A 15,321-nucleotide genomic window follows, 5' to 3' on the forward strand; every position below is an offset into this window, starting at 1 on the left:
CTTCGCATAAAATAAACCGCATAACTCTGAAAATTCGCATAAAAATATAGTTTAGTAATTACCTTAAATTGCACAACCAAGTAACACATGGATCAATAAGTCCCGAGACTAACAATGGAAACTTTTTTTTTGCAAAATTTTTTTTTATTCATCAACATAATCACCTTTTAGGGTGATACAATGGTTCCAATGTTTTTCCATTTTTTTAATATATTTTTTTTTTCATCGACTCGTTGCTGTTTTTGTTCCATCGAAAGCAATCGCGGCACCCACTTGGAAAAAACCTTTTTCATGCTCAATTTTTCATGAAGGATAGTAAATACACTTTCATATGATATCTGTGTCATCTCAGCAATCTCACGGAGCTTCTCTTTACGATCTTTCATTATAATTTTTGTCACTTCACTCACATTTTCCGGTGTAACGGATTCCACAGGTCTACCCGAGCGTTTCGCGTCATTTGTGTCGGTACGACCACGTTTAAACTCGGTGAACCACCGACAAATCGTTGCTTTTGATGGACAAGAGTCCGGATAACATTTTTCAATCCATTGTTTCGCTTGCATGGTGTTTTTACCCATTAAAAAACAATGTTTTATCAAAACACGAAACTCGGTTTTTTCCATTTTTTAAACAAACTACAAAACGACTTTACTCCAACCTCGATAACTCAGCTGTTTCTGGTCGGATCGACTTAAAATTTTGACCCGTTTCAAGCAAAGGTTAGTACTTTAGAAAGACGTGGTTACTGGTTTACTACGAGCGCCATCTCTGCTTTAGTCTCGGGACTTCTTGATCCATGTGCTATATCTCTCTTCAATCAATTCAGAAGTGATGTCGAGGCTCACATACAATATCTTTACGGTAATTGTTACATCGAAATCTCCGTTTTCGTACACGTTTTTGCGTTACCTTCTTATACGTAGTTTTTTTTACGAACCAAATCCTAAATAACGTAACATTTTTTTACGAAATAAATCCCAAATAGAGAAAACTTTTTTATGAATCTACTTCGTAAAAAAACGGATCATTGATATTCGAGGGAAAACAACTACACTGTGGGTATTTTGAGAACGGGTTTGAAAAGTAGATACCGAAAAGCGATGTTTGAGGTATTTTCGGAAACCAAGATGGTGACAGCCGGTTTATCGATATTTCTTGAAAACCCTTACAATATGGATATTTTTGGAACGGGTTTAAAGAGCAAATGCCGAAAAACGATGTTTGAGCTTGTTTCGAAATTCAATATGGCGGCTTCCGTTTTCTTGATGTTCTTTGAAAACCCTTACAATATGAGTATTTTCGAAACGGATTTTGACTACATATCAAAAACCCTTCTTAATCCACCTAGTGGTGTGATAATGCCTTTCTCTTCTTTCATAACAGTCTCATGAAAATATGTTTCATACTTTTATTAAATAAATTTGGATACTAATTTTGACACCAATAGATTCAGATTGATTCGAGTAGTTCACAAAAGCATGCTTAAGTGTTTATGTCACACAGTCAGCATCATTTTTCCAAACTAGTGCTTGACATTTGCGTTGCCTATTTGTATGAGAACAGTGATGCTAATCTAAAAACCCTTCTTAATCCACCTAGTGGTGTGATAATGCCTTTCTCTTCTTTCATAACAGTCTCATGAAAATATGTTTCATACATTTATTAAATAATTTTAGACGCCAATTGATTCAGATTGACTCGAGTAGTTCACAAAAGCATGCTTCAGTGTTTATGTCACACAGTCAGCATCATTTTTCCAAACTAGTGCTTGACATTTGCGTTGCCTATTTGTATGAGAACAATGATGCTAATCTAAAAAAAGCCTTCTTAGTCCACTTAGTGAAATTTTCATATATCTTGAAAAATCACCATAGGGGGGAGTACATGAAATTTTCAAAATCGAAAAAAAAATTTTGATGCCAAAAGGCTTAGAATTGCATGAAACGTCGAGATTTAGTGTCATCTCGAAAAAAAATTTTTTGGAAAAAATCGACTTTTTGGGACTTAGAAAAAATATGAAAATTTTTCTAAGTCCCAGAAAGTTGATTTTTTCAAAAAAATTTTTTTTTGAGATGACACTAAATTTCGATGTTTTATGCAGTTTTAAGAGTTTTGGCATCAAAAAAAATTTTCGATTTTGGAAATTTCATGTACTCCCCCCTATGGTGCTTTTTCAAGATCGATAATTGTCAAACCTTTACCACCGGGCAGCACCCCTTAAGCATGTCCGATTTAGGTCAAATTTTGCATGAAGGCTTTTTTCGAGGTGCTTAAACTTTTGAGCACTAGAACTTTACGAAAATAGAGTTGATCCCAAAATTTTGGCACCCTTATATATACAAGAGCGGTAAAAATCAACGTGTTTTGTCGGTTACGTCACTTATACCATCATATATCTGGAACCAAAAGTCACAACCATTTGATCTTCGAACTTGATCAACGGCCCGACAGTAGCTTTCAAACGAGCCCAAGTTTGTTAAAATCGGATCAGCCATCTCTGAGAAAATTGAGCGCGTTCAAATACAACGCTTTTTGTCGATTACGTCACTTATACAATCATATCTCCGGAACCAAAAGTCACAGCCATTTGATCTTCGAACTTGATCAATGGCCCGCCAGTAGCTTTCAAACGAGTCCAAGTTTGTTCAAATCGGTTCAGCCATCTCTGAGAAAATTGAGCGCGTTCAAATACAACGCTTTTTGTCGGTTACGTCACTTATACAATCATATCTCCGGAACCAAAAGTCACAGCCATTTTATCTTCGAACTTGATCAATGCCCCGATAGTAGCTTTCAAACGAGCCTAAGTTTGTTAAAATCGGTTGAGCCATCTCTGAGAAAATTGAGCGCGTTCAAATATCTTCGAAAAGTGCACACACATACACACACACACACACATACACACACACACACATACACACACACACACACACACAGACATTTTCCGATCTCGTCGAGCTGAGTCGAATGGTATATAACACTATGGGTCTCCGAGGCTCCGTTCGAAAGTCGGTTTTTCCAGCAATTCTAATACCTTTCTATAGAGAAAGGCAAAACGATATTTGAGTTCCTTCCGGAATCCAATATTGTGACTTCTGGTTTATCGATATTCCTAAAAAAACTCTTACAAAATGAAGATTCTCGGAACGGATTGATCAGAAGGTGCAGAAAAATGATGTTTGGGATCGTTCCGAAATCCAAGATGGCGTCTTCCGGTTCATAAATATTCATTGAAAACTGTCATAGTTGGGATGCTTTTGGAACCAATCTAATGATTAGATGCTAGAAAATAATGTTGGATGGCGACGTCCGGTTTATCGATATTTCTTAAAATCGCTCACGATTTAAATATTTTTGAAACGGATTTGAAGAGCAGATGCCGGAAAACGATATTTGAGATCGTTTGGAAATTCAATATGGCGACTTCCGGTTTATTGATATTCCTTGAAAACCCTTACTCAAATTGTAAGGATTTTCAATGAATATCAATAAACCGGAAGTCGTCATTTTGGATTTTGAAACGACCCCAAACATTATTTTCCTCTATCTATTTTTCAAATGTGTTCTGAAAAAAACCCTCGATAAAGTTGCCAAAACGGATTTCGAAACGACCTCAAACATCATTTTCTGTTGTTTAATTATCAAATTTGTTCCAAAAATTCTTAAATTCAAGGGTTTTCAAGGAATACCAATATATCGGAAGTTATCATCTTGGATTTCGGATCGACTCCAAACATCTTTTCCCCATATTGTAAAAGTTTTCGAGGAATATCAATATCAACTCTCCGGCATCTGCTCTTAAAACCCTTTCAAAAAAACCAATAGAGGTTTCAAAAAAAATATCTATAAACCGGAAGTCGCCATATTGAATTTAAGAATGAACCAAAACTTTGTTTTCCGGCTCCTACTAATCAAATCCATTCCGAAAATATCCATGTGATTAGTTTTTACTACATTCACTCTCTGAACTTTTTTCACCAAGCAAATTCCAAATAACGAAAACTTTTTTTACGAAATAAATTCCGATTTCATATTATTTGCTTCCAAATGTATAGGGGATAGGGTGATTCGGACATCTGAAAAAGACGTATGCAAGAGAAACAGAGAAGGTAATTACCCACTTTAAATCACTGCATTTGTCTTTTGAGGGTAACCTTGATCAAATCACATTGTGAAGACAGTCCATCGTAACTAGTAATACTATTGCTAGAGTAGCAGATTTACATATAAAAATATTTACATCAACTGCACGTATTTGGAGGAGGAAATTAAATATAAAGTTACTCCTTAAGCCATTACTTTTCAATATACTTTAAAAGTAAAACCAAGCGTCAATTGCAGTATGTTGTATAATTCATTGCAAAATCAAAGCATTCTAATTTGATTTTACATCGATGATGGTTTTCAATTACATTTTTTATTCAATTGATGTCTATTATAAAATATCATTGACTAACATGTCGTGTAAATTTCATTATTTTTGCTTTTCTCATTTTTGTTTTTCAACTTCAAAATGAAAGGTCTTGTGGTTCCATACAAAATTCTTGAATATCATTTGGATCCGACTTCCGTTTCCGGAATTATGGGGTAAAATGTGCAAAAAATTGTGAAAATAAGTGCACTAACTTTTCTCAGTGATGGCTGAACCGATTTTCACAAACTAAGATTCAAATGAAAGGTCTTGAGGTCCCATAAAACATTCCTGAATATTATTTGGATCCGACTTCCGGGTCGGGAGTTATGGGGTAAAATGTGCAAAAAAATGAAAATATGTTTTCTAACTTTTCTCATAGATGGCGCGACCGATTTTCACAAACTTAGGTTCAAATGAAAGGTCCTGTGGTCCCATACGTAATTCCTGAATTTCATGCGGATCCGACTTCCGGATCCGGATATATTACCTATAGTGGGTTAAAAATTGTATACCATCACTGAAAAAAGGGAAAAACCTTAAGAAAAATTCTAAATCGACCTCAAATGTTTTCCAATTGATAGTTTTTATCAGTAGACGGTCAAACAAACCGATTTCGGTTATTCTTTTAGGAATCTAAGAAAATTGTTTTGAAGAATACCACAGTATTATATATGATAGTTTGATTGATATGAGAAAGGCATCATTACACCACTAGGTGGATTAAAACAGGTTTTTTATGTTACACTGGTAAAACAAGGTGACAGCAGTGTATCTTTATAACATAAACATTGAACTAACCATCATGTGTAAGTTATCGCTACTTAATTCTAACATATCTTTAATCACAGCTATGCAATGCAGCTACTAGTTAAAACATTGGTTGTAAACTATTCATAAATAAGCTAGCGTAACAAAAATTGTTACTTGGGTTGCATTGTCTTCGATTTGAAATGTCAAATTATTCGCAACGATAAACTGTTGATGTTCTGATTGAAGATATCGAAGTGACTTTTATGGTTCCGATGGATAAATTTTATCATGGTGTAGAAATGTTGGAACTCCGTTGAAACAATTGTAATAGCTCTTCGAAGGCAATTCATTCATCAATGGAAACCGAAATTTGGGAAAAATCGTACTTTTATTTGACATACCGGGGTCAAACGAATTGAAACTTTATCAGCTCTGATAAAAAAGAACTTATCTGACTTAAGAAAATACCCAAATTCGATGTTCGCTCGGTGTACACTAAAATGGACCTCAGAACTGTTACGTCAAACTATAGTAAAGTATAATAGAATAATGAATTCCACCAGGAAGAAAACGCTTCAAAGGATTCAGAATAAAATTCTGAAAATGATTTTGAAGCGTCCTCCCTGGTTTAGTACAAATGAGTTACACAGACTCACAAATATAGAACCATTAGATGTAATGTCACATAATATTATAAGCAAATTCCGACAAAAATCGATGCAATCTTCAATTGAATCGATTCGCTCTCTGTATTAGTTAGTAAGTTAGTATATAAGTTCCTTTTCCCCATTACACAATACAAGTAGGTTTAGAATTTTCCCTACACAAAAATCTCAGAATTGCGGAAGCAAATAATGTCCTCATGGTAATAACCAAATCATATATATAATAGGGCTGAAAAGTCACCACTTGTGGCTGAACACCCAATTTAAATCTTAATAATTTAATTTTAACTCATATTCCAATAAATAGTTATTTAAAAAAAAATAGTATAATGTAATATGAGAAAACCAGCTAAAATTTTTATCAACCACAGCACCGTCTTTTACCAATAACACACACTATTAACAGACATCCGTAATCGTTTCGTTTTCTGTATACCGGGTACGAAATAAAACAAAGCACGCATCGTTCGTGTTCGTGTGCTTTCTTCTTCCACGTTGTACTTACCGGTGTTGTATTGTCCGGATCCGGATGAAATTTCACAGTAGTTTTTGAGACCAAGATTTGTAAAAATCGGTTGAAGCATCAATGAGAAATCAAGATGAGTTCTATTTTTAGAGTTCTCCTTTACAAATTTCGGTGCTCCCGAAACAGGAAAAAGGGGAGCCAGTAGTGTCGAATTAGGTTTATATGCACACAAACTAACAAGTTCTGCAAACTAGAAGAATTTATCAGTCAGTTGTGTGTAATTTGTACCTCTTTTTGACTATCGTTTGAGAGAAAATACTCATGAAATTGGTAATTTTCCACTTATTACGCCTTAGTTCCGGAACTGGAAGTCGGATCGGGATGAAATGTTCCAGATTTTTTAGTAAATTAAAAGACGTTTAATTTGAATCCCCGTTGGCGGTTCAATGCATAGGGCGCTGGTCTTACAAACCAGTTGTCGTACGGTCGAGCCCCGACCTGGAAGGATTCGTAGTGTCAGTAGAATCGTAGCACCAGCCATGCACTGGTTCTGTACACTATGAACTGGCTGCGAAGTCTGTAGAAACAGAAGGTCAAATTCCACTACAGGAATGTAATACCAAGGCTTTGCTTTTTTTTTCATTTGAATCTTAGTGTGTGACAAACGGTTCAGCCGTTTCCGATAAAAAAGAGTGCACATTTTTTCTCTAATTTTCACATATTACCCTGTAACTCCGGACTCGAAAGTCGGATCCAAATGAAATTCAACAGCGGGTTATGGAACCATAAGACCTTTGATTTGAATCTAATGTTTTAAAAATCGGTTCTGCCATCTCTGAAAACAGTGAGTGCATATTTTTGTTACATTCTTACATACACACGTGTACACACAGACATTTGCTCAGTCCGTCGAGCTGAATCGAATGGTAAATGACATTCGGCCCTCCTTCCCCTATGCGATAAAAGCCAAAAAGGGAAAACTGTAATTTATATATTGTTTTTATTTTTAGGACTTTCAAAGAGAATATAATTTCATGAAAAAGAAGTACAAGATGATCGATTTTTTGCAAAAATCAGACTCTACTAGAACCAAATGACATAGTACAAGAGAATACGCAATGGCTAAAATGGTATTCTAGCAACCGCAAGTTTCAAATATGACAGGGAATCGAGCGCTGTTGACAGATAAGGTTTATCGAATTCAAATATATACTGTCTCACTTTAGTTATACTCTCTCTATACCTTTCTCTAGTTACCATCCCAACGTATCTGGCTGAGTCGTTTCAAGCCAATTGAAACACGGCATGGGCTTCGGATTTTGCGACCCATTCATGTCCGACCGGCATTAGAAATAGAAACAGAAGGTAAACTGTGCCGTACCTGTGTCGGGCCCCCCAATATGTTCCATGATGTCCCACATCGTGTTTTCAGGACGGTTCCAGTGTAGAGCCATATGCCAATCCTCCGAACGGCAGCCACCTGGTGCAGCCGAAGAGTGAGAGCCGGAGAAAAGCTGCGGCGGCTAGGCCATAAAGAATGTGAGGATTACCGAACGTCACCACATTTTGTGCCATGCGTTGAAATGTTGAAAAGGGGCTTTGAACCTTCGCTCCGAAGCCGTCACGGCCAGCTCATGTGCTAGGAAAGGTATAATTCGCGGTTATACTGCTATAACAACCGTCGGTCAGGGTAGCTGTACTAATCAAAAATGTTGGCGGGTACATTTTTGGCCGTAATAAAAAGTATAAATCGATTATTGTGCATGAAATTGGGGAGGGGGGGGGGGGGTGAAGGGGAGCGATGAAATACTTGCTAATATTTGCGTAGCTGGCATTGCAGCGATGTTCAGACTTTTGGCGTAGGATTTGAAACAGGAGACGTTCTTAAATTTCTTGCTCAGTAACCGCATTGGCATGATTTAATTTATCTTCGAAAAAACCCTGTGATTTTACATCTTATTAGATGCATATTAATGGAGCGTCGCGGTTCACGCAAATTTACGTGGAAGAACATTTAATATTGTGTCCAAAATTCCAAAACATGAAATTTATGTGAATAAAAAAATGAATACTGACTGATAAGTGAGCGCCGCGACTTGAATCTAGAACCATTGGATCGCAAAGCACGTCTGTTAATCGACTGAGCCACAGTAGCACACAACTGTTTGGCTGGTAAAAGGTGCATTTACAGTCGCACCTGTTAACCTAATGCAAGTTACAGTCGAAGAGAGTAAAATTTAAGCTAATCTAACATTAAGTCATTAAAAATGAAATTTTCCATCATTTGACAAATTAGGTCTTTATGAATTACATCGTATGAGAGATTAAGTCACCTGTAAAATTCAGATTTTTTTAAGTGTATTTTCAGGACATGGACCTGAATTACTGAGAGGAAATCGGGATCCGAATTCTGGGTCTGAATTTTGTTCCTAGGCTCTTGAACTCCTGACAGGGATTCATAGATTTCCGTGACCTGAATTCTTATCCTATACCTACACTCCAAAAAAAATTTGAATTTTACAGGTGACTTAATTCCTCATACGATGTAATTCATAAAGACCTAATATGTCAAATGACGGAAAATTTGATTTGTAATGACCTTATGTTAGGTGAGCTTGAATTTTACTGGTTTCGACTGTAACTTGCTTTCTACTTGCAGGTGCGACTGTATGAATTTAAATGCACCTTTTACCGGCCAAGCAGATGCATGCTTCTGTGTCTCAGTAGATTTTCAGATGAAACTGCGATCCAATGATTCTCGGTTCAAGTCGCGGTGGTTGCTCTACAGTATTCTATTTTTTTTTTATTTCAATGAATTTCATGTCGTGGAGTTTTAGACACAATATTTAGTTGTCTTCCACGAAAATTTGAGTGAACTGCGACGCTCCATTTATGTGCATCTAATAAGATGTAAAATCACAGGTTTTTTTTAAGTGCGTAGATTGTGGATTTGAATTCCTGGAGAAATTTTGAATCTGAACCTAAATTCTGATCCGGGAAGCAGGATTCTGGACCTTAATTGTGGATTTGAACAAGATTTTGGACTCGAATGCTGAAAATTCAACAGAGATCCGAAGCATACATCTGAATCATGAATGTGGACCTGGATTCTAATTCTGAGCTCTGAACGTATACCTGAATTTCCTTTCTATATTTTGTATGGGTTGACTCTGGAAAAGCGACATGATTTGAATTTCTAATGAAATATTTAAACTATTTACACTCATTCTTATTTGACCAATTTTTGGTCGTAACAGTACTTAAGTATTCATCTTCTCAATGTCATCATTTTTACAACTAATAGATTGGCTTGATTCTGGATTGTATTTCACAATGATATATAGAAAAGTTTTCCACGTTTACTCAGGCCCTATCTCAGAAAGATTAAAAAAAAATAAAAACATTTTTTTTGCAATTTTTTTTTTATTCATCAACATAATCACCTTTTAGGTACCAACTTTTTTTTTCGATAAACTGCTTTCTGAATCATCGATTCGTTGCTGTTTTTGTTCCATCGAAAGCAATCGCGGCACCCACTTGGAAAAAACGTTTTTCATGCTCAATTTTTCATGAATATGAAGTAAATACACTTCCATATGATATCTGTGTCATCTCAGCAATTTCACGGAGCTTCACTTTACGATCTCTCATTATAATTTTTGTCACTTCACTCACATTTTCCGGTGTAACGGCTTCCACAGGTCTACCCGAGCGTTCCGCGTCATTTGTGTCGGTACGACCACGTTTAAACTCGGCGAACCACCGCCAAATCGTTGCTTTTGATGGACGAGAGTACGGATAACATTTTTCAATCCATTGTTTCGCTTGCACGGTGTTTTTACCCATTTAAAAACAATGTTTTATCAAAACACGAAACTCGGTTTTTTCCATTTTTTAAACAAACTACAAAACGACTTTTCTCCAACCTCGATAACTCAGCTGTTTCTGGTCGGATCGACTTAATATTTTGACCCGTTTCAAGCAAATGTTAGTACTCTAGAAAGACGTGGTTACTGGTTTACTACGAGCGCCATCTCTGCTTTTGTCTCGGTTCTTATTGATCTATGTGTTAGATAGCAATATAGCAGCTTCTGTCAAAGTTTCGGCAATCACCAACAATGGGTATAGATTGTATTGACAAGGCTTTAGTATCCATATCTTGAATTAAATATTGCTAATAGTATCACAATAATCGAAAGAGAAAGTAAACAAAGGGAAATGCTCATTGTAAGTATGGGCATATCATTAAATCAAGAGATATTTCAATACATTATTTAAAAAAATAATTCACAAGCCAAATTTGTTTCGTTTTTGGATATCTTTTTTTGTTATGAAGAATGAAAAAACAATTTTGATTCTTCGAATTTCCGGGCCTCCTGATAAAGTCCGGGTCCGGGGGGATTCCTCCTTTTTCCCCACCCCTCTCGTTGCCCCTATATAAGGCTGCTCATTGTTGTGATGTAACATGAGTTGGCCTAGTTTTAGGGTTCGTATTAAAGACTGTTCCAGAAAGTATGGACGCACTTTGATTTCGCTGTAAATATATTTTTTTGTTTCGATTATAGAGATTTTAACCTTAAGGTCATACGCCTCTTCGGGCAAGAAAAACTTTCTGACTCTATGTGCGGGGTTGGGAATCGAACCCAGGTGGGCTGCGTGAAAGGCATCGACTTACCCATAACGCTACACCCGTCCCCCCTGTGTAAATAATTCACAAGTGTTATATATTCGAATTTTATTCGATATACTGATAATATTAGACTACAACAACAGAATATTATTCTCAACATTTGCTACTTAGCCATTGTAGACTAGCTGGCGCACCTTCTTGCGAACGTTCCTCTTTAAATTTCGTACAGACTTCTTGGCGACAAGTTTTGACACTTTTTTCCAATCTTTTTCGAACTGTTGAATGGTTTCGGCTGCCGAGACATGTTTCCTAAGATGTGCTTCGTTATTGCCCAAAATTCCTCAATTGGTCGAAGTTGTGGGCAATTTGGTGGATTCATGTCTTTTTGGGACGAAAGTGACATTTTAGGTGGTATACCATTCTACCGTTGATTTCGAGTAGTGACAAGAAGCAAGATCTGGCCAGAAGACAACAGGATCCCTGTGGCTTCGAATCATGGGTAGAAGTCGTTTTTGTAAACATTCCTTGATATTTATTTCGCTGTTCATTGAAGCAGTGGTGATGAAAGGTTTCGAAATCTTACCGCAGCTACAAATTGCTTGACAGACCATAGCTTTGTTACCAAATTTTTCGTCTTCAATCGATGTATCGGACTTGTTCAACACTTACCCTTCTCGCACCGTATAATATTGTGGCCCCGGCAAGGATTTTCAATCGAGTTTCACGTAGGTTTCGTCGTCCATGATTATGCAGTTCAAATTTCCAGCAAGAATCGTATTGTACAGATTTCGAACCCTCGGCCTGATCGGTGCTTCTTGTTTCGGACTACGTTTTGGTTATTTCTGCTTTTTATAGGTTCGAAGATTCAAACGTTCTTTTGCACGAAGAACATTTGACTTCGAAGTGTCCACTTTTCGGCCACATCCCGAACTGCAACCTCCTTCTTTTGCTCGAATGCCTTCAGTATATTTTTCGACCTGTTTTCGGTTTATCCTCAAAGGTGTTGTCCTCACTGAACGTCCTGATTGCATTTCGCACGTCTTTTTCACTTACTCCTTCCATTTATGCTATCTTTCTCAGTGACAGTCCGCGTTCTGCACACCATTTGTACACAATTTTCCAACCTTGTTCTGCTGAAAGTCCACGCATTTCGAAACAAAATAATGAAAACGAATAAACAACTGCACAAGTGGTTAGAGAAGAGTGTAAACATCAGGACGCAGCCATAAAAATGGACAAATTCTGAACCATTGCGAAATGGCAGCGGTTTTTAGTTGCGTCCATACTTTCAGGGGCAGCCTTTAGCTTCAATTTGAATCATGATTTGCGAAAATAGGTTTAATCGTGGCAGAGAAATCGAAGAGAGTTCCGTTTTTTAGTTCTTATTCACTATTAGCGATGCTTTCGGAAGCGAAAACCGGGGACTAGTAGTCTCAAAGTAGTTTCATATATTCTCTAACTATCAAGATCTTCAAACTAGACGAACTTGGCAGTAAACTTTTAAGAAAATGTGCACCTCGTTTCGCCATCGCTTGTGAAGAAATACTCATGTTATCTGTGCTTTAACTATACCAGTTTCCATATAATGGACCGATTTTCATTAGCTTTGGGTCAAATGTACGATCCTTTAGTATCGTTCGCTACGGTCAGTTTTTATTCTGATCCAATCGCCTGTATCGGTATTATCAGGTGATTAGTGGTAGCCGTCATATAAAGTGATTAACGTGAAATCTCTTCGAAGTAGTGTTAAAAACTGTTCCAAGTTGTAGGCCATGTTAGTAAACGGCCAAAGCGCTCTTCGATTTTCCATGAGTAGTTAAATCGATTTCTATAAACTAAGTTAAAGATGAAAGTCGGATTGTAAGATAGTTGACTGTTTAACATTATCCGAATCTGACTTCTCGTTCCGGTGTTATAGGGTGATAAGTGCTAAAATCCAGAGCTACATTTTGAAATGACGATAAAGATTTTCTATGCACTCGATAAATACAACATCAAACGCAACTCATAGTCTGTCTTGTTTACCCTGCAGTGATATTATCTGTACGTTCAACTTCGATAACGAGAATCCATTCCCAACCTTTCTACCCATCATACGATGGCAAAACGACGCCAAATCGAGCAACTATCAAGCTATTTTGAATCCTCCGGAGATTTCTTCCCGAGATGTGTGTCTCCGTCCGATGACAGGTAAATAAATCACGACCACGACCCGATCAGCACAGCAAATTCAGCATCCTCATCAATTGCAGCGTCATGTTTTTGCCGCTACTGTTCACTCATGCTCAAATGGAAAATCATTTAACGAGATTATCTGGCGAAATTTTATGCTGCCTTGGCAAACGCGCGCGTGTGTGTAGGTGAGTGTGTGTGTGTGTTCACAAAAAGCTTAGTGCCACTTTTGCTCCGTCTGCTGCCATACGCCACCGGAACGAGCGCGACCCGTTTTAGTCTGGGGTTTCGTGGGTGGAGGTCGCAGCTTTTCTGTGCACGAACGGGGCTGTGTAGTAAAATTTGTCCTCGCTCCAACTAGATCCGTTCGATCGCGAGGTTTTTGCGGCCTGACGATAAAATCAATCGATTTCCACCATTATTTTATCTAGAAACATTCCTTCGATGCCACGACGACACCAGCAATAATACTTTAGCCACCAACCGACTTCCGACGAGCAAACCGTGGCACCAGATAACGCTTCGAAGGATACGCAGCGCAGACGATGTTGATGCTGAACTTCGAAAAGACAACTCTGGCTGTTGATGATGTGACCGGCTGACGTTAATGCCGTTAGTGTCACTTTTTCTTTCACGCTTCGTGGTTCTTTCTGTGTTTGATTTGAGTAGCGGAGGCGATAGATAAAATTTCAAAGTAGTACTATTGATATATTAAATGCCTAATCCTGAGCCTTTCGAAACCGCCAGATTAATACTTTGTGGTTGTGAGGATATTGTCTGTTTCTTTGGAAGATAGGCAAAAGCATTTTAATAGCAATCACCGTTGGCTTTATTATCATGACGGAGTCATTTGAATGTGCAATTTATTAACCGCCGTATTCATAAACCGTATACAAGGGAACGATACACATTTCGCTACTAGAAAGTAGTTTAGATATTTCGGAAATATAGTGGAGACGATTTTTCCGAATCATTTTTTTTGTACCATCATTAGCCGACTTTCTACAGAAACATCTTTCAGTATACCAACAATCATAAAAGTTTTGAGAAATGTCATTTGAAGTGTTTTTGTGACAACCAGTTAGCACTGAAATATAAAAGAGCGTAGAGTAACTTTATAGGCATAATTATTTTAACTAGCGATTATTGTCTGAATTATTGGCTTGTATTGAATTGTATTTGAAAAGAATATGGAAACTTAAACTTAAACTGGAAATTTCGACTACTTAAACCAGGGGTTCCCAAACTATTTTGGGTCATGGTCTCCTTTAATAAAATTAACTTAGACCTCAGACCCCCATCAACAAATTCCTTTGAAAATTCAATTTCTTGCTTTTTAAATATTGATGTAAAATATTTACCAATTTCTGCGGATGGTCAAATAAACACAACTTTTTAGCATAAATATTTCAAATAACAACTCATATCAAACATTAGAGGGTCGATTTCTAGACCTCGTCGACCCCCATAATCAGTTTTCGTTTACGTCGACCCCCGCAAAAAGGATATCGACCCCAAGGGGTCTATATCGACCACTTTGGGAACCCCTGACTTAAACCAATCTTCTTCAGAAATTTCAACATGATAGTATATTATGATTTTACTTTATCCTAAACTAGTATCTAACGTTAAATTCCAGAATTTTAGGCCTGCTGGTTAGTGACACTAAACTAAGTGGGGTTAAAAAGTAACATCCCGGGGAAAATTTGTAAAAACTTTTTGGCCTTTCTTTAGAGAATTGCTGAAAATTAAAAAAAATTGATCGGAGCCCCGGAGACCATATACCATTCGGCTGAGCTAAATGTGGGCTCACTTGAAAGCTACTGCTGGGTAATTGATCAAGTTTGAAGATCAAAGTGATATAATAATAAATATAATAAAATAAATCGACAAATCGATTCGGTCATTATAAAATTGAACAGAGATTTTTTTTATTCAATTTTAAAATGGCCGAATCGATTTCAACAAACTATGGCTCGTTCACAGGCTACCATTGAGTCATTGAACAAGTTTGAATATCAAATAGCTTAAATTATTGTAGATATAACGGTATAAGTGACGTAACCGACAAAAGATACTTTTCATCTTTCCACTAAATTTTATCCAGCTAAGCCGAAAGAATCGATTTTATCGGTGAGTTATCCGAATCAATCCTATCTTACCCGAATGAATCTACCAAAATAGGCTTGTAGGTGACTGTTTGAATAAGAAGATGTTTGAC

This window comes from Malaya genurostris, chromosome 2 (assembly GCF_030247185.1).
Source record: "Malaya genurostris strain Urasoe2022 chromosome 2, Malgen_1.1, whole genome shotgun sequence".
Classification (NCBI taxonomy): domain Eukaryota; kingdom Metazoa; phylum Arthropoda; class Insecta; order Diptera; family Culicidae; genus Malaya; species Malaya genurostris.